The sequence below is a fragment of the Trichosurus vulpecula genome, chromosome 6, assembly GCF_011100635.1.
Source record: "Trichosurus vulpecula isolate mTriVul1 chromosome 6, mTriVul1.pri, whole genome shotgun sequence".
NCBI lineage: Eukaryota > Metazoa > Chordata > Mammalia > Diprotodontia > Phalangeridae > Trichosurus > Trichosurus vulpecula.
Genome location: NC_050578.1, coordinates 64,268,903 through 64,279,570, shown reverse-complemented (window position 1 = coordinate 64,279,570; position 10,668 = coordinate 64,268,903).

The following is a 10,668-nucleotide window of genomic DNA, read 5'->3' as shown; positions in this document are numbered from 1 at the left end:
GCTACTTTCGTCCCTTTTTCCAGAATCTCAGTCTTGAGAGGGGTCTCCCTATTGATCAGTTACTCCAGACACCATCTGGGGCTCTGATCAGCAGATGTCCAGAATAATCTGGACAAAGCATGACATAGAATTATCTCATAGTACAAGAATATGAATATAACCATCTTCACATGTATCATGTAAAACACTAAAAGAAGATAATTGTTTGTCTTTAGCACTCTTATGAAAACTGGAAAATGTGCTCTCAAGTTTTACATACAAATTGTAGAGGTAGATGCTACGTTCAAACAAACCATTGCTGGTGTGATTGCTCTGAAATGTCCTAAGGTCAATGAGGTTAAGCAAAAAGGCCAAACCTTCAAAAATAATGTTCCTACTGAAATGCCAGTAGTAAAATTTGTTTTTCCCAAGGAACAGCATGACATAGGAGACAGAAAGCCAACCTTGAAGCCAGAAAGACCTGAGTTAAAGTGCCAGCTTGGACTCATGATAGTTGTATGACTCTGGGCAAGTCACTTCAGCTCTAATTACCTTGCACACCTCTCTAACAATCAATTGCAAAGAAAGTGTTGACTTGTATTGGTAGAGGCAGTTTCTTCATTTGGGAGGTCCTTTTACCAATGAAATCACAGATTCAGCCCTTATCCCTTCCCCAGATGACTATGGCCTATTGGTTGTTAAATTTGACCACATTTTTTGTGAAGTTATTTCAGACTCTTGAATTACATAACACTAAAACAGATACTAGACATCCTAGGGGAGTAGGACTTTGTAAACCTGGTTCACTTATTGAAAACTCTAGAATCCTTTGCTGACTCTTTATCTCAATAGCACTATTCTTTAATGTACTTTATGTTAAACTATGTGGTATAGAATACGTGTCCCTCTGGTTAAAGTACTCCCACTTGTCATGCATTTTCCAGAGTCCAACAAATAAAGGGCATATCCTTATTGCCTAATCAAACTAATGATGTGTCTTTCGGACATTTGCTCTTCAATAAAAGATTCCTATTAGTCATTCCACTGAATGGAGAGGTATTTCAAAACGGATGTGAGAATCTTCCCCATAGTTACTTTTGATGGAAACAAATGTTGTGGTCACCTACCCTGGTTTTACAAAGAGGTTCAGTAGGGTGGTTTTTTAAGTCCACAAGAAAAACCCAACGATAAAGTAAGAATAAAAAATTGGGGGCCTTCCCAATCAGAGTCCAGTGCTTTGTGATCTCAGATGCAGTTAATTAAACTTGTTTAAATATGTAACTCCAGGTGAGCATTTTTGGCCAATAAGCCCCCTTCAGGATTCCTATAAATGCTAACATTAATTCCACACCAAAATTTAAGAGAAATGTTCTATATCTGATGATATCACAGAGACAAATCCCAGCATGGAAGTTTTTCCCCTTCCTTCTCCAGTGAAAAATGTACATTTATAAAGTTTTCGCTTGCTTAGCAATATTTCTGTCCTAAAGAGTCCTTACAGATCTGGGCTATGTGACAAGGGGCCATTCCACTAGTGTGGTCAAAATCAATCAAAAGGCAAAATATCTCAAAGTAGAAATTAAGGAGCAGGGGACCAGACACAGTGTTTTGTCTGCCACTGAATTAAAATGCTAGGAAATACAGAGTGGGGGCTGTGAGAAATGAAAACTAGAGACAGCATGCCAGAAGGGCATGAACAATTAAATATATGCTGCCACTCTACTGATAGACACAGAATTGGGCAGCCTCATGAAAGTACAGAGGCCTGAGTAATATACTTCCTGGGAAACTGAACTGGCACATATTTGAGAAAGGAACAGTGAAAGACAGTCATGTCTCATCCAGCTGGCTCAGGCGCATATCCTTAGAATTATCACTGAAGTGGTACCAATGACCCAGACATGTGTGAGACATTTATTCCTATGTGAAGTCAAGCATAGCTTTTCTCCACTGAGCAGCTCTTGAAGATGGGAGGGGCTGATCACCCCTCCATGGAGGTGATAGATCACCCAGGCATAGCTTGGCAGAGTGCTTGCCCAATGCCCAGGTGCTATAAACCAGACTTTCATTATCCCCAATGTGCAAGTCATTTTTTTTTCAGTTACAAAAGGAGCAGTATTTATTTCAAATTAAACCCACTCCCCTGCTTATCATCCTCTCCAGGAGTTCAGTGTTCCCAGAGAGGCATATAACAAATCTTGCACAATGCCATTATACCAAGCGATATAGGAATCTCCCCAAATTCACTGGTCTATGTAAGTATGATGTTAAGTGCCCAGAAAAGCATGAAATCAAATCAATCCTCCCTTCACAGTGAAGTTTCTTTTAAAAAGCTGTCTATAAATAGTCCTATCACCCCCTTGTTTAATTCCTTGAAATCTGGCTCTTGCCTTAGAGCTCTGAGGAAAGCCTTTCCTCAGAGGTCACCAAGGAGCTTCTAACAGACAAATCCAAAGACATGCTTTCCAATTCTGATCCTTCTTAACTTCTCTGCAGCACCCCCAGTTACTCTGTGAGCCAGAGGCACTGGCCTCCTTGAGGTCCCTTGAACAAGAAATTCCATCTCTGAACTCTGGGCACTTTCATCGGCTGTCTCCTGAACCTGGAACACTCCTCATCCTTCCTGCCTGGCTTCCATCAAGTCCCAGCTAAAATCCTACCTTCTACAAAAAATCATTCCCAATCCCCCTTAATGCTAGCACTTTCCCTCTGTTGATTATCTGCAATGTTGTCTGTTCCCTTAGACTGTGAGTTCCTTGAGTAAGGAGAGTCTTTCACCTCTCTTTGTTACCCAGTGCTCGGCACTGTGTAAAGTACACAGTAGGCATCTAATAAATGCTTGCTGACTAACTGATGATTACTACTTTTTTTCCTCTTTTGCCTTCTGAAATACCCTCCTCCTGCCTCTCTAATTGCTCCTCCTCACAGAATGCATGGAATGTCCAAGCAGCAAGATCCCTTAGAGATCTCCTCAAGCCCCTCATTTTACAGAGAAGGAAACCAAGATTCAGAAAAGGAAAGAAACTTTTCCAAGGTCATCCTTGGAAGAGCTGGGGCATGAACTCGTCTTTTGACTAAATCTTGGGTTCTTAATCTAGAGTCCATGGATTCCAAGGGTCTCTGGATAGACTTTAGTATGTCTGTGAGGCTAGATGAGAGAAATTACATTTTTTATTTCAATATAATTGCTTCACTTTGTAATCTTGTGTGGCTGGGGCTTTTTTTGAGGCAAGTGTTAAGGGACTTACCCAGGGTGACACAGTTAGTAAGTGTCTGAGGCTGGATTTGAACTCAGGTCCTCCTGGCTTCAGGGCTGGTGCTCTATCCACTGTATTATCTAGCTGCCACTCTGTGTATTTTTGTCATATGCATTTAAAAACATTATTCTGAAAAGGGTCTATGGCATTAGCCAGATTGCCAGAGGGGCTCATGATATAAAAAGGTTCAGAACTCCTATGTCCCATCTCCATTCTGCTACACTACGCTGTTTCTCCCTCTTTTTGCTGGTCCCTCTTTCTTTTCTTGACCCCTTAAGCTGGGTGTTCACCATTGCTTTGCCTACAGCCCTCCTCTCTTCTCTTTGTACTTTCTCCCTTGCCAAACTCATTTGGTCCCATGGACTCAACCATCAACTCAATGTAGATAACCACATCTTGATGTCCAGCCCTGCCCCTTCTCAGTGCTTTAGACAAACACCTATGGGCCATCTCTGCCTAGATATACCACCGGCACCTCAAATTCAACATATGCCAGAGTGGAAAGAGTTCTAATCTTAGAATTGGAAGACCTGGGTTTGAATCCTAACTCTGCTACTTACTATCTGTGTGACCTCAAGCCACTTTACATCTTCATCCCCTCATTTTCTTCATCTGTAAAATGAGCAATTGAACAAGATGATCTTTAAGGTCCTTTCAATCTTATGATCTTATGTCCAAAACCAAGCTCATTATCTTTCTGCAAAACTGTTCCTCTTAATTTCATTGTTGGTTGGCAGTACCATCATTCACCTCATCTTCCATGTTTGAAGCCTGGTGTTATCTTTGACTTCTTTCTATCTCTTACTTCTCATATACAAACAGTTCCCCAAACCAGTTTATTTTTCATCCATTCCTCCAATCTCACCACCTCCACCCTAGTCCAAGCCCTTATGGACACCTGTCTGGACTCTTAACATTCTAACATTTCTTGCCTCTCCAACCCCTCCTCACTCCAATCCACACCCTGGCACATTTGACTACCCTATGTAGAGATTGATTATCTCCCTCTACTGCACAATCCCACTGCCCACCAAGGAAAGCTCAACCTCTTTCTTTTACTCCCTTTCATGTGCTCTGCTCTAGTTCAGAGGTTCTTAACCTTCTTTGTGTCCTGTACTGTAGTCTGGTAACACTATGAATTCCTTTCCAAAATAATATTTTTAAATGCACAAAGTATATAGGATTACAAAGGAAACCAATTACTTTTGAAATAGTTGTCAAAATATTAAGAAAGTGAATGGCTGAAAAGGTTGTGGTATATGATTGTGATGGAATACTATGGTGCTATAAGGAATGATGAGCCCCATGATCTTAGAAAAACATGGAAAGTCTTACACGAAATAATGGAGAGCAAAACAAGCAGAACCAAGAGAACATTGTACATAGTAATAGTTATATGGTTTTAAGAAAGATCTTGAGCAAATAACTCATTTTGATTGTTATAAATACCCAAATTAACTATAAAGGACATTTGAAGAAAGATGCTATCCAGAGAAAGAGCTGATAAACAAAAGTATGTATAGAATAGTTATACATATATATATATATATGTGTGTGTGTGTGTGTGTGTGTATGTATATGCACATATATATATATAAATTTTACATATATATATATATATTTGTATCTAATGGTAGCCATCTGGAGAGAGGAGGGAAGAAAAAAGTGAAAAAAAGAAATTTACATGATAACTTTGTTGTATATTTAAAAGACGTGGCAAATTGTACATGGTAGATTGTACTATGTTATGGAAATCCTTTGCTATTCCATAAATTAAAAAGAAAATAAATTTTAAAAAAGAAAGAAAGCAAATTTACAGACCCCAGGTCAAGAAGCTCTTCTCTAGTTAAACTTGAATACTCACTATCCTCTCTACACAGTCTATCTCCCCTGTCCTATTTCTACTCTTTTTTTCACCCTGTTGGCTATGCTCTGAGTGACCTCTCCCTCTTCTCTTCCCCCAACATGCCCACTGAATTCCTGCCCAGCCTTTAAAAGTGAAAATGCTATCTCCTTCCATAATTAACACGTTTGAAGTTGGGAAAGAGATACATTTTTTTAGAAGAAATATTAAGCATTTTCTATGTTCCAGTCACTATGCTCAGTGCTGGCAGTACAAATAAAAGCAAAGGAGACATTCCCTGCCCTCCCTCGAGGAACTTAACACTCTAACAGGTGACAGCACCTCTAAGGGCAGTGGTGGCCAGGGAGGATTGTTTTGGACAAGGGAGTCATCCCGAATGGTGACTGGATTCACAGGCCAATTGACCAGCCTGTACTTGGTAGGAATGGTGGTGTTAATTTGATTGCTCTTCTCAGAGCTGGAGAGGGAGTGGGGAGTGGGGCAGAAATGCAGGTAGCAAAGCACCGAGAGGGCCAGGAAGTGACAGTGATGGCAAGATGTGGTGAAATGCTCACCAATCAAAGTCCAGGGTCACAGGGGTGGGGCCTTCAGTTTTCAACAGAATTGGAGGCTAGAGGGCAGAAGGTTGGAGGCAGATGGGAAGAAGGCACTAATGACATTCACTGGCATGGTCCTTGATAGATTTTCTTTTTTACTATAATAGATAATTTTGTGAAAACTGTTCTAAGGGAAAAATGAAAAATATGCAAATCTCCCAGAGTTTCTCAACAGAAAGACCCCAGAAAGATCTGTGGACTCATTTAATTCTGTTCACATAAAGGCAAAAGCAAATACATCATAAGAAGTCACTGCAATGAGATTCCCTTTTGTATTAACTAGTGCTGAAGAGTGTCTCTTGGACTACCAGGCTAGAGAGAGTTTTGTAAATAGCTAGTGAAATGTCTAAAGAGGGCTGACTCATTCTAAAGTACATTTTTTCTTCTGTTCTTATCACTAGAGGTTGGCAAGAGTAAGACGTTTTGCTAGATTAGAAGATTAATGGACTTTAGCCCATTAAAAGAGTTAACCTTGCACGGGAATGTATAACAACTGCAGAAATGGATCAAGAAAATCAGGCATATGATATCAAGTTGGGATAAGGGTAGCAGGGAAAGGATCTGGAATGCAGAATCAAGATCTTTCTACCCTATTGTCCTGAAGAAGTTGAATATAGTCTTAAATTTATAATATGCATGTATAGCCCACTTTTGGCAATACTTATTCCTCAAAAGGTTTATATTGCATTTTCGGTAAATCCAAAATCCTATTTTCAATACTGTGAAGGAATTTCATGTTTAAAGTCAGCCAGGTTCTCACAATGATTTTTTGAGGCTAGACACTGTGACTGTCATTGAGGTGGGCAACTGCAGGAAGTCACTCTGGACAGTGTCCCCTACACTTACAGCTGACACAATTCTATCTTCTTAGTCCTCTTAGGCTGCCTGGTGAAGAAAAGCAAAAACAGTGAGTTTCTTACTGTGTTAGTATCAAAAGACACTGAGTCCCAGTTACTATAAGATTGGAATCCATAAGGTCTCCAGCATTAAATTCTTGCTTTACCAAAATACAGCTACTCTATAAGCAAGCAGTTCTCAAAAGAACAACTGCAAACTATTAATGAACACATGAAAGATTTCTTAACATCACTGAGAAGAAAAAAGCAAATTAAAACAACTCTGAACTTTTTACGCTGTAACTAGCAAAATGGCAAAGACTACAAAAAATAGAAACAGTGTTGGAGGAGCTGTGGAAGGACAGGTACACTAATACATTGTTGGTGGAGCTGTGAATTTGTCTAATTGTTCTGGAAAACATTTTAGAATTCCCTCCCAAAAGTCACTAAAATGTCCACTCTTTGACTCAGAGATCCCGCTGCTAGGAAGACCTGAAGGAAGACCAAGACAGTAGGATAGGATCAATATTTAGCAGGGTTCCCCCTACCTGGCACATAGTAAGTGCTTAATTAATGTTTATTGATCAGTTGGGTGATAGCTAAACAAATTGTGATAGATGAATGTAATTATTGGACTACATGAAAAAAATGATGAATGTGAAGGATTCAGAGAAACAGGATAAGGCCTAAACTGATGCAAAAGTAAGCAGAACTAAGAAAGCAATAAAACAATGACTATAACAATGTAAGAACAGAGAACAGTAAAACAAAACTAAACATTTTCTAACTCTTGCAGACACAAAATGGTGAAGCTTATGAATAGGTAGATGACAGATAGATAGACAGACCTAAAGATAGATAGAACTTTTTTTTTAAAAACCACTATGTGTCAGATACTGTGCTAAGTATCAGAGTTACAAATATAAGAAAATAAGATAGTCCTTGATCTCTTTGAGCTTATGGGGAGTGGGTGCAGGAGAGCAGCGGAGTATGTGGCAGTTGATAGGGAGGTGATTCCAAGTCCAGAGAATGAGTTGAGCCAGAAGTGAAGTGAGCAGCATGCCTAGGGCCTTTCAGAAATGTAAATCCACATCAGGAACTCACTAATTAGGAAAGCAGGCTCCAAAGGACAGCCTGTAAAGACACAGAGAAGGAAAATAGGATGATATAATGTTGTACAGACATAAATGTCATGTTTAGTGTATCCCCAAAAGGGGTCAACAAAGTATGTTCTAGAAAGGTACTCAGTATATAAAACAAGGTAGAGGGCTGCTATTTATTTCTTCCACCACAAAAGAAATATCTAAAACACAAAATACCCATAAGCTTAACTCCTATTGTACTCTCCTAGGAGGTTAATACTTACAATGCCAAAATATTAATTATTTGGGGGGACTGCTGGTCAGCCATCTCACCTCACCTTGACTCTCTACTTCTGAAGCAACTCCCTGAACATCTGTATCTCCTGCTAAGCCAGGGCATGACTTGGGATTATCCTCCTTCTGATGATGCTCATCCTTTTCTCCACAAGGAAATGTAGTTGCTGCTGGGAGCATCGCCTGAATCTCCCGACTCCAGACCTCTTGAGTCTATGAGATATTGGCCAAGGTTGGAAATGTCCATCTCAGGATTGTTCTTCAGGCACCTGCACTAAGGGAAACACACTCAAAGTAAAAGAGGCAGCCAGGGCCTTAAGAACCAGTCGAAAGCCCATTTAGACAAGCATATACTCTGGCTGCCAAGACTGAGTGACCAGGGTGGGGGGATGTAGAGGTGGAGGAGGAAAAGCTGAGTTCCAAATCACATATCTAGAAGTGAGGAATAAGAGTGTGAGAATGAATGTTGTTTCTCCCTTTAAGGTATATCGATTGAGTAGCTTTTGTTGCTCAATGGCCAGCCCTCTTTGACACAGCCCTCTGCCACAGGGAGCAGATGGAGGTGGCATACGGGGACCAAATAGAAGCCTCTGGTTGCCTCTGTCTTATCAAAGGATTCAACAGAAAGGGCCAGAGCAAAGGTTTATATAACCAGAAAGGACGCCAAGGACAGCAGATGTGGGCCCAGAAGAGTCCTAGATACAAGCATGCTTCCTAGAAAGGATGTCACTTGTATCCATAAATTTAGGATGATGTTGCTCCTGAGAACAATATTGCTGAATGAGGTGTGAAGTCATAGTAATTGGGTTCAAGTCCTGATCTGAATTCTTATTACCTGCGTGGCCTTGGGAAAGTCACTTAACCTTCCCAGGCCTCAGTCTCCTCACCTGTAAAATAAGAGGGTTAACCTGGAAGGCCTCTGAGATCTCTTCCCATTCTAGATCTATGATGCTGTCCACCTCCCAGGGCCATTGTGAGGATCTAATTTATTTAATGTCTATAAGGCAAGTGATGAAAAAAGGAAGAAGAAAAAACTTAAAATCTTGACAAGAGCAAGAAATGAGTGAATCCATCAATGAGTATTTAAGCGCCTCTCATTTGCTAGACACTATGCTAGGTCTGGAGACATAAAGACAAAAGCAAAACAGAGAGATAAAAAGGGTGTCTGATTTTGGAAAGGAATACACAGTTCTCTGTAAACTAGATCCCACATGGGCACTAGAACCTATCAGTTTTCCTCATGCAACTGAGCAGCTGTCAAAGGGAAACAGCTCTAGGGCACTACAATTCCAGCCTGAATTCAGTGACCTAAATGTGAAGGGCTGCGTATCTGATTACTAATCCTCGTTCAGCATTCCCTATGCTGATCAAGGAGGCAGTTGAAGAAAGCAGCCTACTAAGTGACCAGGACTAAATCCAGGCCTGTGTTGCCACCTACCAGCTAGCTGACTACATGCAAAACTACATCACCTCTTTCTTTCTTCCTTTCCTAATTCAGCAGGGTGTCGAATAAAATTTACTCCAAATTAAAACACAAAATCTAAATTCAGAAGACCGTGCTATTTCTTGCCTGTGGTACAGTTATGAAGTTTTAGTCAGAATTAAAGACATTAATATAATCAGTCATTCCTGAAATCTTGCACAATCTCCCAGGGAAAACAAATTCCACCAATAAATGGATAAGCAATATTAACTCTAAGAGGAAGCAGTACAAACCTATAACTTGCTTAGAAATGATAATCTCTTCAGAACATCATGTCGCAAGAGTCGTAGTGAAGCTTTAATAACTTAAAATTTATAAGTTTTTTCTTTAAGTTTTCCTAAAACTGCAATAAGACTTTTGGAACATCCTGTTCTTAAAAACTAAATATATTTGTATGCGTGTATGCATATATTTGTGCGTGTGTGTGTGTATGTGTGTGTGTGTAAAGAGAGGAGAAGAGGAGAAGGAAGAGGAGAGAGAGAGAGAGAGGGAGGGAGGGAGGGAGGGAGAGAGAGAGAGAGAGAAGACTCAGACATTTATTAGTTGTGTGACCCATTAGGTAGCACTTTTGAACAGGTTGTCCCCCTGTTTCATTTCTGCTAATAAAATCCCGAGTTTCCTTTAAGACAACACTCAAATGTTACCCCTACTACTAGAAAGCCTATCCTCCTCACCAGTTGCTAGTACCTTCTCTACAGAAATTACTTTGTATCTACATTGTATATATTTTCTATTTAATTTTCATTGTACATGTTGTTTTGCTCCAATAGAGGATAACCTTTTGGAGGGCAGGAACACTTGCAGTTTTTGTCATCGTATTCCTAGCATCTCTTACAGTACCTGGGATGTAGTAGGAGCCTAATGAAAGCTTGTTGAATGAGTAGGGCTTCAGTAAATATGGTTGACTGATATACACATATACAGATGCCCATACTTGTGAATGAATGCAGCCATCACCTAGGATAATAGAGTTTAGAACTGATAGCAGCACTACTGAGATTTGAACCCGGGTCTTCCAGGTGAAGGAACTCTGCATTTGTACTAAGACCGGGTGCAAATCCTGGCTCTGCTTTCCATGGGCGTGACCTTCCATGTAATTTTTACCTCTTTGGGCCTCAACTTCCTAGTCTGTAAAATGAGAAAGTTTGACCCAATGATCTCTAAAGGATCCTTCCAGCTCTAAATATGATCCTGACTTCAAACCCAGTGTACCTTCTACTACAGCATACAAGAATGGTGGTAAGACCTCAAGTCAGGAGAGCTGACTTTGAATCCTG